The sequence below is a fragment of the Dermacentor andersoni genome, chromosome 5 (assembly GCF_023375885.2).
Source record: "Dermacentor andersoni chromosome 5, qqDerAnde1_hic_scaffold, whole genome shotgun sequence".
NCBI lineage: Eukaryota > Metazoa > Arthropoda > Arachnida > Ixodida > Ixodidae > Dermacentor > Dermacentor andersoni.
In genome coordinates this window covers 86,750,498-86,765,598 of record NC_092818.1, presented here as the reverse complement: position 1 = coordinate 86,765,598, position 15,101 = coordinate 86,750,498, and the positions used below count along the sequence as shown (strand labels likewise).

Genomic DNA, 15,101 nt, shown 5'->3' with positions numbered 1-15,101 from the left:
TTGAGGCCTTGAAAGTGAATAGCACTTATACGTTGCGCACGGCTCTGTACGTCCAAAGTCATTACGTAACGCGGCGAGCGCGGTGCGACGTAGACTTTAATTGAAATGTGATATTGGGGTCGCTCCAAGTGTTTATTAAATTAGCTCGCAGTCGACGCTGCAACGAATTAATCACGCCGTCTCTTCCCGTTATTGCCTTCGAAAGACCGAACGCGCGCCATGTCTCAGCACGTCGAGTCCGCGTTGCCTTGACAATGATAAGCAAACAAACAAGAACAAATGCGTTTCGCTCAACTAATAACTCATTAGTCGCCACAGATTACTTTCCCAGCTCCTGTGGAAGGCGGGTTGATGGGGACAACACGCCTCCCCCCCCCCCCCTCCCACCCGCAGCCGGCGCCTGCTTAGGACAGCAGGCGCGCGTTCGCGTGCCTTGGAAGCCGGGCAATCGGGAATTCCTGAAGCGGTGATTGCGCACCCGAAAAGCGGGCTGGCCTGCAGGGCAAGGAGGCGGGGTGAGGCTTTGAGAGAAAGGGACGCGAGACGCTTGGGGTGGCGGGGAAGGGGGAGGCGTGAGCGAGCGACAGACCCACCGAGAATTACGGCGGCAAGGGGTTGTTTCAGCGGCGAGGAACCGCGGAATCGGCTTGATGCCACCGCAGGCACGCCGATGCCCGCACTTTCGCGGCCCTCCCTCTCCGCTCTCACCCCGTGGCCACACTCTGTGCGGGCATTCTTAATGCCCGCTGCCGTCTCTGGAAACGATTACGAGCCGGCGAGGTCTATTAAGGCGGGCTTCACGAGTTCCTCAATATTTTCGCCCTCGTGCCAGCGACGGTAACGTCTTACGGCGGCCTCCCCTCCCTCTCGTGCGGCGCACAGTAATCGCCAGTGCCGGTGCCGACGTCGCGATCTGAATGTGGTCTGCTTCGTCTTGCCTATGCCGTATTGCCCCGTTCTGTCTTGCTCTCTCTTCACCTCATGTGCTGAGCGCGGCAGTAGGTTTTGTTTGTTGGTTGTTTCCTCGTGATCGGCAATTTGTCATTCATGCGTGTGAAAAAAAAAAGAAGGAAAAGACAAAAAGAAAATTATGCAGATCACACGCACTGTGGGAATCGATGTAAGCGAAGCTTTCTGCGCGGTTTGCTTTGATGGACGATAGTTAGCGGTCATGCTGACGTTGGATGTTTAATTTGTTCATTTTGTCCAATGCGAGAATGGTGAGTTGATGTTCGACGTAACCTCGCGTGCACCACTGATGTTTGTACGCGTGGTACACAGAACAATACACATGCGTTGTTGTGCGCCATTCTTCATGATGTCTGAGAGGGTTGAGCGTTGTCATTGCATCACATGCCACATCGCATCGCGGCAGAAGTCTTAAACATTAATTAAATTATGGGACTGTACGTGCCAAAACCACAATCGGATTACGAGGCGCGCCGTAGCGGCGCAGTCCGGATTAATTTTCGCGCCCTATAGTGTTCTTTAACGTGCACCCAAATCTAGCTGCACGAGTGTTTTTTATATTTCGTTCCCGTCGAAATGCGGCTGTCGCGGTCGGGATCGAACCCGTGACCTCGAGCACTGCCATAGCCACAGAGCTCTTGCGGTGGGCACGGAAGTGTTAATTTCGCGTGCGACCGCTTCCGTATGTAGTGTCGCCTATAGATCCTATGTTGCTTTAATGCGGCTTTGCTTCTGCACGCGCTGCGTCACATGTCCCCTTGACAAATTTGGATGGTGTTTATTTTTCACTTAACATGGCTTATTAAAAAAAAAAATGATGAAGACAGCCTTCTGGAGAAAGTCGTATCTGAGGAAGGCAGTGAATACCGAATATTTCACGAGCACAGCGGGATCGGTGCCTGTCACCGTTGGCACGTTCCAGAGCGCGCACGGTATTTGCGCGCTTATGTCCACTTGCGCGGCGCTGATCGCGCTTGATGTTTGTATCGAGCGTAGTAATAAGGCGTGCACTTTTGACCTTTCGTGCTTCTCCTCTGGTCAGTTGTGACGCGCTGCCTCGACAGCGAGCGCGCGGGCGCGTGTGGCTGCGTCGACTGACCCGTTGTTTGCCTCCCCTCTTGCGTCGCAGGTGCGAGCCCCCAAGAGCCAGACTCGCAGCGCCGCCGTTCCCCCAGGACGCTGTGGGCTTCGCGAGCAAGCCCACTCGACCCTTCCAGGGCAGTGTTCTCCGAGTGAGTGCGCATCTGCGTCTTTTCATTCCTGCTATACCGCCCACCGTATGTTGTTGCGTTTGCGTAAAGCCGACGAGATCGGGTTTGAGTCGGCTTATCGCTCCGAAAAGGGGCCGGTCGGGTTCGTACCTGTAAAAACGGCACGAGCTCAGACGGGCGCCGAGACAAGTTCGATCACCCTGTCTCTGCCCTCAAGCGGAGAGAGAACTGGCTCGCCCTACTTGCTCGTCGAGGTGCGTGTAATAGCCGCTGGTTCAACTCGACTTCTGAGTCGACCCGCTCTCGTGGAGTTCATGGAAACGAAGCTGCAGTACTGCCCACGGCACCCCACGTTCACTTTATTTATTTATTTATTTATTTATTTATTTATTTATTTATTTATTTATTTATTTATTTATTATACATACTTTCAAGGCCCTAAGGCACTACACAAAGGAATGGTACATAACAAAGCAATGTAATATGCAGACAATGGTATGCAGGCAACGTTAAGGGATAGCGTGGTAGACTGCTGTTTTGAATGAAGATATATCTGTGATCTGAATGATGGCAGCAGGAAGGTGGTTCCAGTCGACACTTGTGCGGGGTAAAAAAGAATCATGAGACATGTTCGTTCGGGAGGATGGGACGGCAACTTTATATCTGTGGTCAGAACGGGATGAAGTGTAGGAAGGTCTGGTGATGAGTTGATTCTTGAGCACCTGGTTAGAGTGATAAACCTTGTGAAATAGGCAAAGACGAGCAGATTTGCGACCTAATGAGAGATCTGGCAGATTCAGGGTTTTTTTCATACATGTAACACTGGAATGGCGGGAATAGTTCGATAAAATAAAGCGAGCTGCTCGATTTTGTATTGCTTCAAGGTTTACGGTTAGGGATGCTCGATTGTTATCCCAAATGGCAGATGCGTATTCAAGTTTTGAGCGAACTATGGTTTTGTAGAGTGTTAATTTATACCGAAGTACGAACGGTAGAAAAGTTATGACGAAGATATCCTAACATGCGATTAGCATTAGCAGTAATATAATTAGTATGCATATTACATGAAAGATCATTAGTTATGTGAAGGCCAATATATTTGTGAGCATTAACGGATGCTAATAGTGCCATAGCCGCGCTCCTTCGCCTAGGTTTGGCTTTATGCACGCGTATTTCGCTGCCGTAACTGGATTCGTGCTCTTTTTAATTCATTAATTTATAATTATTTTTTTTTTCGTCGACAAAGGAGCTTGCTGGCGTTGAGAGGAGACGTATTCCTTGTGATTTGTAAATTGCCGTATCTTGATGTTTTCTTTAAACTTAATTTTGAAAAGCGTTGCTGGTGCCTAGCGATGAGAAATAGGCCTTTGTGTGAATGGACAGTGCTATTGGCCGAACGAAGTGGTGTATATTTGCCAGGAATGCGCAAGACCCATCGGAGTGTGGGGAAGTCGACGAGCTTGGTAGGGTGAAGGCGGACTGTGCTTGCCTATACGCGAGAACTTTGCCGTTGTCACGTAAATTTGCCGTTTATTTTGATCGACGCTGGCGGTCGCGTCACTTGTAAATCGCGCAGCGCGGAGGTCACGTCGTAAACCAGGCGCAACAGATGCCGCCACGTTGAAGGGCGGCTTGATTCTTGACACTGACGTGCCGATCAGTCAAGAAGACCACCGAGACGCAACTCAATCTATTTGGGCGGGAGAAAGCGCAGCACGACGCAACAAGCAGCGGCCGTCGTCGCTCCATCACCCGAAGTTTCGGAATATGATCAGGACCCGATACGCGTCGTGTGTATATATATCTACGTGGCCACTGCTTTTGGTACCTGCTTCTTACAAGACTTGCTACTCCACTTCCTCTCAAAGCTGCGGCGATGAGGCATCGGTTCGAGGGCTCGATGGAGAAAGAGACCTTTTCACTTTTGTGCTTGACAGTGAAACTTGAGCCTGTGTAACGCAACGATGCCTTTCGCACAAATCTAGTCCCTCCTTTGTCTTCCATCCGCTCACGATCGGCCGATCCTCGTGTTAAAGTGTTGGCGGAGCACCACTCGGACCTGAGACGAACCGGGAGAAGTAAAATATTTGTAATGGAATCGCTGCACTCCCATCTCGTTGGTGTGCTTTGCTTGTCAGTTTGCGTTGGTGCGCACCCACGAGTTGTCTCGCCTCGACGTTCACCTATATACAGTGGAAGACATGGCGCGCAGCCCGATTTCAACCTCCGGCTCGCGAAATACACCAGCTAACGCAGTACGTTATTCTCTGCTACTTGCAGTTTGTGCGAGTTTCGCGAGCCAGCAAAACCGGCGCAGCACTACGTGATCAGGAAAGAACTAAAAGGCGAAAGCGTGGGCGGCGCAGAGTCGAGTGAAAACGAAAACTTTCGACCGCTCGCGTCGTTGTCAATGGTAATTTCAGTGAGTTCTTTTTTCTGAGCATGAAATGAAACTGAACGTGTAGCATTTCATTTCATCTTATAATACAATACGAGGATTACTTTGCAACGAGTAGTTGAGTACTAGTCACAGAATTCAACTGAGGAGTGCTTTCGTCATCGGGCAAGTGCTTGAATGTCCCGGGGGAGTCTCTAATAATGTCCTGCATTTACCTCAATTTCTCGATTATTAAAGCTCTGTTCGCTATAATATTGACGCGTTAGAGATTCTCGAGCACTAATCTATCACTTTAGCTTGACTTTGTATTTGCCTTTAGTGTCCCTTTAATATCGCTCGAGTGGAGAGTGCGTATGCGTGCCAGAGAGGTGGGAGTGAAGATAGACTCGCACAAAATGCAGCCGGTTGGGAACTACTCTGCAATGCGTGCCAGAGAGGTGGGGGTGAAGATAGACTCGCACAAAATGCAGCCGGTTGGGAACTACTCTGCAAACCGCAGGCCTCCATCAGAATGCTCAGTATGTACTATGGGAAATGTTGTTACTCCACACGTGAGGCAGTCCAGTCCTAGCAAAGTGGTGGCAATGAAAAAATGAAATTATGGGGTTTTACGTGCCAAAACCACTTTCTGATTATGAGGTACGCCGTAGTGGGGGACTCCGGAAATTTCGACCACCTGGGTTTCTTTAACGTGCACCTAAATATAAGCACACGGGTGTTTTCGCATTTCGCCCCCATCGAAATGCGGCGGCCGTGGCCGGGATTCGAGCCCGCGACCTCGTGCTCAGCCGCCCAACACCATAGCCACTGAGCAACCACGGCGGGTTAAAGTGGCGGCGACATCACCGAGAAGAGGCAGACGACCAACGCAAGTGTGGCCCGAAACAAAGCCATATGCTCGATGGAAAACAACAACAGCTATGCTCCGTTCCATACATAGCAGTCAAGGCCGTGGAAGCTACGCAAGAAGTCCGGTCGAGAAAAGTTATCACTCTGCCCGTTCGGTCCATGCTTCGCTGCGCACCAACAGCGTTCGCTCGTGCGAGCATGCGCGTGAGGCTCCTCGCGACGGGTTGGAAATAAAAGAACCCGGAAAGAACAACAAAAATACGCAAGATCTAATAAAACGCTAGCCGCCGCATACTACAGTGTGTTTGTTTCTAATGATTAAAACTTGTTTCATTCAATACTGAGCCTATATATATTAAAAAGAAAACATTTGCGTGCAATTGCGGTCATCGCGGCGCATAATTAGCGACGTGAGTACACGGCGATTTTATGTTTTCACCCTCCTCCTACGCAGCGCGGCCGCTGTTGCGTCGGTAGTTGAATCGTCGACTTTATCTTCTACAGGAGAACACACTATAGCCGCTCACTTAAGCCAACGAGTCGAGGTTCTCAGTGTGCCGCGTCGTTCGGCGTGTCCGCACGCGTTGTGTATTTCTTGCGCTGCGTCCTTTGCGGATGGCGGTTCTCTCGGTATTGTTCTTCCATCGGGCGAGTCCTCTACAGGCGAGCACCTGTGCGTAGCCCACAGCCGGGGCCCCCAGCGTCCTGATTAAGATAGGAGCGTAGCGGCGCGTACGCCATACGTGGGGAGAATCACTTCGCCCAGCAGCAGCAGCGGCGGCAGATGGCCCGATTCCAACGAGACCCCCGAGATCCGACGCGCCGCGTCTCTCTCGCTTTCCGTATACGACTTATCCCGTGCGCGCTTGCTTATTTATTTTTTTCTTACGTCCTTCCCTCCGAAAGTTGTGCATGCAGCATTCAAGAGCGAGGTGCTCCCCGGAATTGCGCCGGCGCCACATATATATATATATAGTACGCTCTCCGAGGAACTGTACGGAAGGAGGAGGAACGGGGCGGACGGGCCCGCGGCGCCATCTGAGCGGCGCGGAACCTAAGCGATGGACGCCGCCACGGCTGCGCACCATCTAGTGGTCTACGTTGTTGCGTGCGAGGCGAACTTTGCCTGCTTGCTTGCTTGCTTCGCGGAGAAAGGACCATCGCGAGCTGGAAGCGCGCGCGGTTTGGAAAAGTCTCCGCTTTTTGGCGCTCCGAACGAGCGCGGCGGCGTGCATTATGCATGGGCGAGACCGTTCTTTTTGAGCGCGCGTCTCTCTCGTCCGTCGGCGGCGATTCCTCCCACGAAGTGGATGGGGATCGCGGTTGAGCGAAACTGCGTTACGGCAGTGCCCTTTCTACTTCTTCTTCAGCCTCTTCCTCATTTACTTTTTTTTCTTTTTTTTCTACCCCTTCGCGTAATAGACGTAAGTAATGATAGCCGGCGAACAACGCTCGAGAAGTGTGGGTTTCCCGCAGGTGCGTGCAGGTTTAGGGAGTTCCGCGGCTTAACCTAAATTGTTATTCGGTTGCAGAATTGCACGCTGCCCTTAGATGGCATCATTAACCATCCTCTTCGTTAGATGTTACCCGTTAATCCTCTCCTTCGGGTGTTGCCTCGGTTGGTTGCAAACTACACCGTATGTAATGGATTGTTAAGTTCACTTTATTCAGCTAACCTTTTAGCCTCTCGGTTGTCGGCATCTCTCGTGTCCGCGTCCGTTATCAAAAATGTGGGCCGATCCCGGCGGCAGTGCAGGGCCAGGTGCAGCCTCCCCCCCCCCCCCACAACATCCCCCCCCCCGAAGCAGGGGCTTCAAGCACTTAGCAAAGTGAAGCGAACTGTGCATACATTCTTTGGAATGACGCGTACAACATACAGAACAGCATACGTTTCAATAAAGAGCAAGCACAAAACAAGCATCCGAACCTCATAAGTAATGATGACGCGCTCCTCATAACAATGCGAATCACGTAGCGCTCTTCCCCGAATACGTTTCCCGCTAAAGATTACTGTTGCGCAAGCTACCGCGGCGACGGCAGCTTGCGATGTGGGGTATGACGTCTCTAGCCTTTCATATATAAAATAACCAGCCTAGCAACTGATTTCGATGTTATAGCACCTCTACGGGCGGCGGCGTGCCGTCAAAATTAACATTACTGCCATTACTCTAAGTTAACATTACTACAATTGGTATAAAGCATTAAAGCATCGCATACCCCCTCTCAGCAGTTAGTTGTAGTGGTGATTTTCAACAGCTGCGCTGGACGTGCACTTTCGCAGGGCCGGGATGGCGGTTCATTCTTTTATATTTTCTTGAAAATTAGCTAAAGGATGACATGCACCTTAGAAATAGAGTACGAAACAGAAACTGCAATCGGTAGTTTCGAAATCCCATCCACCAATCTCGAATAAGACCTCCGAATCGCGAAAGCCATTGTTTTCCGTACTGCAGGGGCCGCAAGGTATCTACTGCGAGCGCCGGAAGTTTTGTCATGATTCGACACCTCTTGCGACCTCCGAGATTAAAATTTTGATTGTCTCCGGCGAGGCACAATCGCTGTCTCTCTTTTGCCATGAACATCTCGCGTGTGACCAGTCAGGAGTATTGCATTTTTCTTTTCTTTTTTCATCGAGCGGCGCGTTATAATCGAGGGCGTTGCATTTGCGATTTCTGGCTACGAGAAAGCGGGCGGACGTTAGTATCGTGGGCGCGTTAGGGTCGAATAAATGCGGCATGTATTTTTACGTGCCCCGTGTTAATTCACTTTTTCCTTCTTTTCTTTTTTTCATTGCGTTGTCCCTTTGTGGACTCTTCACGACAAGATTGAGGGCGGCAGACGCGCATCGCATCAGGTTTCGCTTTCGTTGTCGTTCGGACGCGACATTGGTCCAAACACGGGCGCGTTGCGGAAAAGTAAGTAAACAGGGGAAAAAAAAATAAAGAATCAGTAAAAAGCAAGAAAGAAAAATACAGTTGCGCGCTTTAGTGAAGAACTGTAAATACACTAAGAGCAGTGCGTGCATAATTGACGGTGCGTTTCGAGAACATGACTCGGCGCTTTTGTTTGTTTGCTTTCTTTCTTTCCCCCTGCCCAATGCAGCGGTGCCAGCGTGCGCGAACGTTCGCGAGCGCAGCCGGGCGCTGTGTAATACGCGAGGAGTGGGAGTGCGCGCCGGTATTCTTTGAAACGCGTACTGTTTAGAATGGGGAGGGACCGTTTTCTCTTTGCCGTCGCCTCTCGAGCTTTAATTCGGCGCGCACTCACGTTGCGTTTTTCATGCGCCCGCGTTCCGCCTGTTTGCGCGACGCTTCGCCGGCGCGAGCCGCAGTTTGCCGGCGGGTCCTGCGCTTGCTACTGCTGCCGCCGCCTCAGCGTTAACTACTCAACTCGTGAGCGCAGTGTCGCATTTCAAACGACCTCCGGGGATCCCGGCGACGGCACGCGCGCGGGCTGCGAACTCCTGCGTGCGTCTCTCCTCCTCCTCCTGCTCCCTCTCTCTCTGCCTGTTGTGTGTCTCGCGCGCACATGCTCGAGTGCGTGTCGCGGGAGGGGAGGAGGAGCGCACGCGAGCACGCCGAGCTCGCGGCTGCTGCGCGAGCTCAAAATTAGATTTAGTTCAGTGGGGCTTGTTCCCAAGCCGCGCGTATTTTTTTGTTTTTTTTTTCGGGGCCGCAGGTTTTTTCCGCACCGGGGAATCAGCCTGGCGCATAAATCCGGAACGAGCTTGCTCGCGAGGGAAAGGAAGGAAGGGAAAAGGTTTCTCCGGGACTCGCGGTGGCGCGCGCCTGAGTCGGAGAGTAATCCTCGCGGGCCCCGCCGCGTACAACAGGTCGCCGTGTTTCTTCGCGTCTCGCTCGCGCTCCGCGTCGTCGTTGATGTTCTGCGAAGAACGCACGCAGGCCGCTTGGGATGCGCGGGTGTCGTGTCTCTCTCTCTCTCTCTCTCTCTCTCTTTTGCCGCGTGAAGCTGGGGAGAACGAGGTGTGGCGCACGGGCGAAGCCCCCGTCCATTACTAGGGCACTTCGAAGCGCTACCACCTCTCCCGCCGTGTCGTTCGTTTCGACGCAGTCCCTACGCGCGCGCCCTACGAGCACGTATATGACCGGCGACGCTGTTCGTGCGACCTGGCCTGCTGCTAATGCAGGCGTTCCTGTGTGCACGGGTGCACCGGGATGGCACTCGTTCGTCGGCGAGTGAGCAAACAGTCGCGTCGCGTGATTAAGCGAAACGCGCGGTCCTCGCTCGAGCCTTCCTAATGGGGTGGGGGGGTTGCCTGAAGCGACGTGGTTTTGCCTGAAGGACGCGCACAGTAACGTTGTTACCCGCGCGCAGCTCAGTACGACAAGCACCAGGTGACGCCAAACTTCTGAGTTTCGCTGCTCCAGCGGACGTCGATTTCAGCGGGACGCCGGTACAAAAGCGGCGGCCGTTGCAGTAGTCTGGGAGTGTTGTGGCGGAGTTTCATGCCAGAGCGCTTGCCACGTGTACACAGCCACCCTCACACTTAACGGTCGTGCTACTTAAGAAGTCCAAACTATGTTTCTTCTTGCCAACGCAACTATAGTGTTCGCGTGACCGTGCCTTCGAAGCACTACTTTAGTTCATCTGTTCGGTGAAAACAGCGATGTTTGCTCTCTAGGGTCCGTTATGTGAGATGGGCGTTTCCGCTGTCTTATTTATGTTATCGCTCGTGGTTTCAGCTGTTGAACGCATTTGCCGTTAATCAGTAGTTGCACCGCAAACGCTTGTTTCTCGCGTTTTTATCGCAATAGCAATTATATGGACACTCTAGGGGAATTTTAGCCGTCGCCTTATATATTTATGTATACGTATGCTATATCTTTGTCTGTGTTGTGCATCCAAAGTAGATGCTCTACTATTCAGCTGGCAAAGTTTATCAGACCAGGTTTTATGTTCTTGGGACTAAATGATTCCTCAGACTTTGAAAAAAATTGCAGCGCGCAAACAGAAGCCATAGGACATTTTATTTACAGCGCATAAAAAAAGGCGCGAAACAGTATTAGTGCCCGCAATCTGAGAGCATTGTAATTTCATAGATAGCGCGGTCACGCCTGTGCGATGTGATGACGGCCTTACACGGCACACGAGAGCTGTTGAGGGACCCAGATATTTTGGCGCACCCGCTGTATAGTTAGAACGCCGTCCGAAGAGTTCTTCCGCGTGGCGCCAAAGCTTGCTGTCGCTGTCAGTGCTCATGCTAAACTGCCAGTTTTAACGCGACAGTGTTAAGGAGCTCGTGTCGCAGAAAAGCCGATGTCGTCGGCGTCGGCGGCGTTGGCCGTGAGCGAAAATCCCGGAAGGCAATTCATAAATAAAAACAGCTTGCAAGATGGGCTGGGTGGGAACCGAACCAGGGTCTCCAGAGTGTGAGACGGAGACGCTGCCACTCAGCCATGAGTTCGATGGTTCAAAGCGAGACAAAAGCGCCTCTAGTGAATGCGGTGTTGCCTTCGAAACGTGCCATAGAAAGTTGTACTACGGTGTATATCGGTAATTATGAGCACGTAAATTACAGAAGTCGCAGTTAAACGCGTAGCGAAGTACGTTTCCGCTACATTTCTTCTGCGCTTGGCGCACACGCAGAGCCATCTTGCGGCAAACACTGAAGACCCCCTCCTCGCAATGTACGGCGCTGCCCCGATAGGTGGCGCACCACTCGCCCGCTTCTCCCCTTCGTCTCGTTTGAGCGCATTGGGGCCGTGCGGCGATCGGTGCGAGGACGCCTCAACACCCTTGTGCTTAATAAGTTTTCTCGCTCTCTCCCCTTTCAACTTCCAGCGTGCGTCGCTCGAACCCTCATGTTTAGGCGACGTGGCTCCTCTTTCCGCTCACAGCGCGATTCCTGGGTGCAGCGTCCGATGCGGGACGCCTCTGACGTGATCGCTGCGCCGTAGCGCGTCTGGTGAGAAAGCGTCCCCTGCGATGTGTGCCGTGCTGCTGGCGAGGAGTCATGCGTCTGCGTGGTGCTCCCAAGCGAGATAGAGGACGATCCCATCGAGGCGTCATCCCCATGACCGCGTCCGCCTTCATGGCGCGTCGCGGCCCGGCTGTCTGTGCCGATCACGACGTTTGGCTCGCGTAGATGTCTCCCTCCTAGACACCGAGCTCTTTGGTTCGTTCCGCTTGCTCAGGCGCACGTTTCGTCTTTGTGTGACTCGAGAGCACGCCGAGCGAATGAGTGGGCTGTGCAAACGGGGTGCGATAACGCCATCGCGTTCCACTCTTGAATGTGAAGCTTAAGCGTCCTCCAACTTTTTTTTTCTTTCCGCTTCAGTGCTGACGCACAAATTGTAATCACTTGTTTGTTATGCGCCGTGCGCCATGTTCACCACTTTAGATCGTATCTCCGATCGGCGAAGTGCGCTAAAGTGCTATGAGAGCTAGGATCACCGATTACACTTGATTAAATTCCCCCCCCCCCCCCCCCCGCTAGACGATGCACGTGCTAGTTCCTGTTTTCCCTGAGGCGTTTTTATTTTCCTTCTTTTATTCCGATAGCTGTGGCAGTTATTAGTAATCATATCCACGCCTGCAAGACTGTTTTGATCGCCAACTGTCTTAACGCATGGCTAAGCAAACAATTCCGATCTTCGGCCAAGTTTTCAGGAGCGTAGAGCGGGGCATAACCAGTATCTCTCTGAAGGTACGCGTCAAACGCAAGTACCAAGAAGACGCTTGCGACTGCGGCCAATGCCGTGGGCTGCGCGCTTGCCGAAACCCGTGGCTTATATATATATATATATATATACTACCTCCTTAGCTCCAGCTTTTGGGTGTGCATGCTTAGAGGAGGACCGCCGCCGGCCGTGTAGCTTGCTGCCTCTTCTGCGGGTGAGGGGTTCGAGAGGGATGCTTCGCCCACGAGCGAGAAGATTCCCCGAACTCAACCCCGCGTGCGTTGAGGTTGTACGCAGCCGCAGTTGAGAGACGCGCGCAGGGCGGGAAGTGGAGCGCGAGGAATTCATGCGCCGATCAAGCGCGCGGTCGCCAGCGTTGAGGTGATGGGGAAGATGGAGATTGGGGTGGTGCCCCGCCGGAATTTCATTTTGTTTCCAGAATTCATCCTCCTACCCATCGTTGATTCAACGGCGCGCGGTTGGCGGCAACGTTCGAACTCGTGGGACACGTTTCTTTTCCTTTTAGAATGAGCCAGCGCACTTTCGAGCTGAGATGTGCGCTCTTTGGTATTTTGAATCGAAAGAGCAGATGGGAGCTATGAAAAAAGAAAAAAGGAAATGGAAAAAGACAGCGTTGCTTACTCTACCGGAAGTTGCGTTTTATTAAAGCAAGCGCTCTTAGAGCACGCTTCCGTGAGGCTCAAGCCGAAAAGCCCGAGGGGGAACTACGAAACGGTGTGCTGTCGTTCCCGTAGCATCGGCATCATCCTCTGCGACGGAAGCGCTGTTTCTTGCTGACATTTCCTGCAGGGGTATGTCGGTTCGATCTGATCAGGCAAGCAAGAAAGATTTCGGTCTACTTGCTGTCTTCTTTCTTTCTTTCTTTTTTTTTGTATGCTTCTTCTTCTTCGTGTGTATATGCATAAGCACTGGGTAGCATCACTGAGGGAAGAGCCGTCGAACTTTGTGCAGTTTGGATAGCTTTAGGGAAAACAAAAATAGGCATTCTCTTTTAACCCACCAGTTACAGCAAGAACAGACCTTGCGGCATCAGCATACAAGAACATTTTTTTTTCTTTCTTTCTTCTTTTCGGGTTCAAGGCATACCTGGAATGCTCATTTCGGATTTTTGCCGTGGGTGTTCCTTTATGTATTGACATTTATACTGCCGGTATGCGTCATTCGCGTTCTCTTTTGATATTTAGCTACGTCGCGTTCCACGAGCGATAAAAGTTACGTTTGGAAAGAGGTTCTTGGAGAAGGATCTACCGTAGCCTCGCCGCAAGCTGCGATGACTTGCTCCTTGCTCATCAAGGCAATGCCTCTTCCTTTGTGGGCAGTGTGTAGGACAGCAAAGTCGATCTTGTGTTTTGGCTCGCATTACCTAGCCGTCATCTTTTACTTTATCTCTCTGCCATAACGACCTTCCCTACCTGCATCCACTTTTGTATCGTTTGGCTGTGCGCGTAGTACACATTTGTGGACTATATGAATGGGCACCAAGGGTATACATATGTATATATAGGAGTCGAAGCCACTCGGGAAGTTCCCACGCCAGCTTGCTCAATTCGTGTTTTCGACAGCGTCTGCATAAACGTATATTCTAATGAAACCGAAGTCTGAACCTAGCGTCGTTCGAGAACTGTTCCTGCTCCGAAACGGCCCAAGTGCAAAAATACCTCCAAATTCTTTACGTCACTATGACGTACGGTGCTTAGGTGTGCGCGGGAGCATACAAACACAAACGAACGAACAAATAAAAAGTCCCGCCTGCATTTTCTCCAGTGATAATCCACCTTGTTCCGCCGGATGTACGAAAAGAAAGTGTCGAAGGACAACTTTACAAATCTAAATTAATTTAGTATTGCTCTCGAGCGTCCCTTTAATGTGCGTCATCCCAAAGCGACGTATTTTGAGCGCAGCGCGAAGCGTGGCGGTTTGCCGCCGTTCCGGACTCTCTTGCGGCGCGACAGCGCGTCAGAAACGTGGTTCAGAAACCGCGTCGCGCTGTTCGTTAAATCCGTCTCGGCTGCAGTGAAGCCGCTGCCACGGCGCGGAGCGTGTAGCATCGGTGCGCGCCGGTGGTCCCCTCCCTCCCCCCGTGCGGTGAAGAGAGGCTGCGAGTTTCTACGCTCGCAGCCGCCACTGCGACCCGTCGGCTGGGCTGACTGCTGCAGTCTGTCCGCTTCTCCTCGGTGTCGCGGTGTCTCCTCGGTGTCGCGGCCTCGCGATCTCGCCGCTTCCTCATCCCCGGCGACGAGGGCTACCGCGTAACCTACCCCCGTTATCCGCCGCCTCCCCCCTTTCCCCCGCTTTCTTGCAGCGCTCGCTAGAAAGTACCAGCGTGACGCCGACCGTCCGAGTGTGCACCGCGGGAAACGGCACTTTTGACCAGCGCTTGTATAAGCCTCCGCTATTTGAGCAGCGATATGTAGTGTTTAACAACTGCTGAAAGTTGGAAGATCGCCGAATGTTCCCTCACGTTTCCAGGCGAGATCTATTTACTTCCCGATATGCGCGAAGCGTTTAAGCTTTGCATAAGTGCCCACTTCCCGCCGGTAAAATATTGCAGCCTCTTAGGCGTGAAGCACACAACGTAAGCAATCCAGTTTGTCAATGGACGTGAGTGAGTGAGTGAGTGAGTGAGTGAGTGAGTGAGTGAGTGAGTGAGTGAGTGAGTGAGTGAGTGAGTGAGTGAGTGAGTGAGTGAGTGAGTGAGTGAGTGAGTGAGTGAGTGAGCGCGCGCTTGGGTGTGAGAGAGTGAACAGAGAGACGACGGTCGTGACGCTTTATGAACGAAAAGGCCTTGCACAAAAAAAAAAAAAATAAGAAAAATGCTTACTGCTTCTCAGCGTGCCTTAAGGTCTCGTCGAGTCCCAGTATTTCTCTCCATCGAAGCTTCACAACTTTCCGTTTCGCGCCGTGTGCCGGATCCGTACAAAATGGCTCGCGGTTAAAGGCCTGGTGTAAGCTCTTGAAGGGAGGTATTCTGGCGTATTTCGGGCCGCTCGAAAGTTGCTCGCGAGATTAGCG

General features: G+C 52.0%; 1 protein-coding gene across 7 annotated transcripts in view; it reads left to right on the top strand.

Annotated features, from left to right (window-relative positions):
- The window catches only part of LOC126530845 (poly(rC)-binding protein 3), a 421,321-nt gene that overhangs the window by 254,054 nt on the left and 152,166 nt on the right, over positions 1-15,101 (top strand). For all 7 annotated transcript variants that reach the window (XM_050178150.3, XM_050178145.3, XM_050178148.3 and 4 more), the window contains one exon: positions 2,099-2,201. The gene's annotated coding sequence lies outside the window, so the exon portion shown is untranslated. The remainder of the gene's footprint in view (positions 1-2,098; positions 2,202-15,101) is intronic.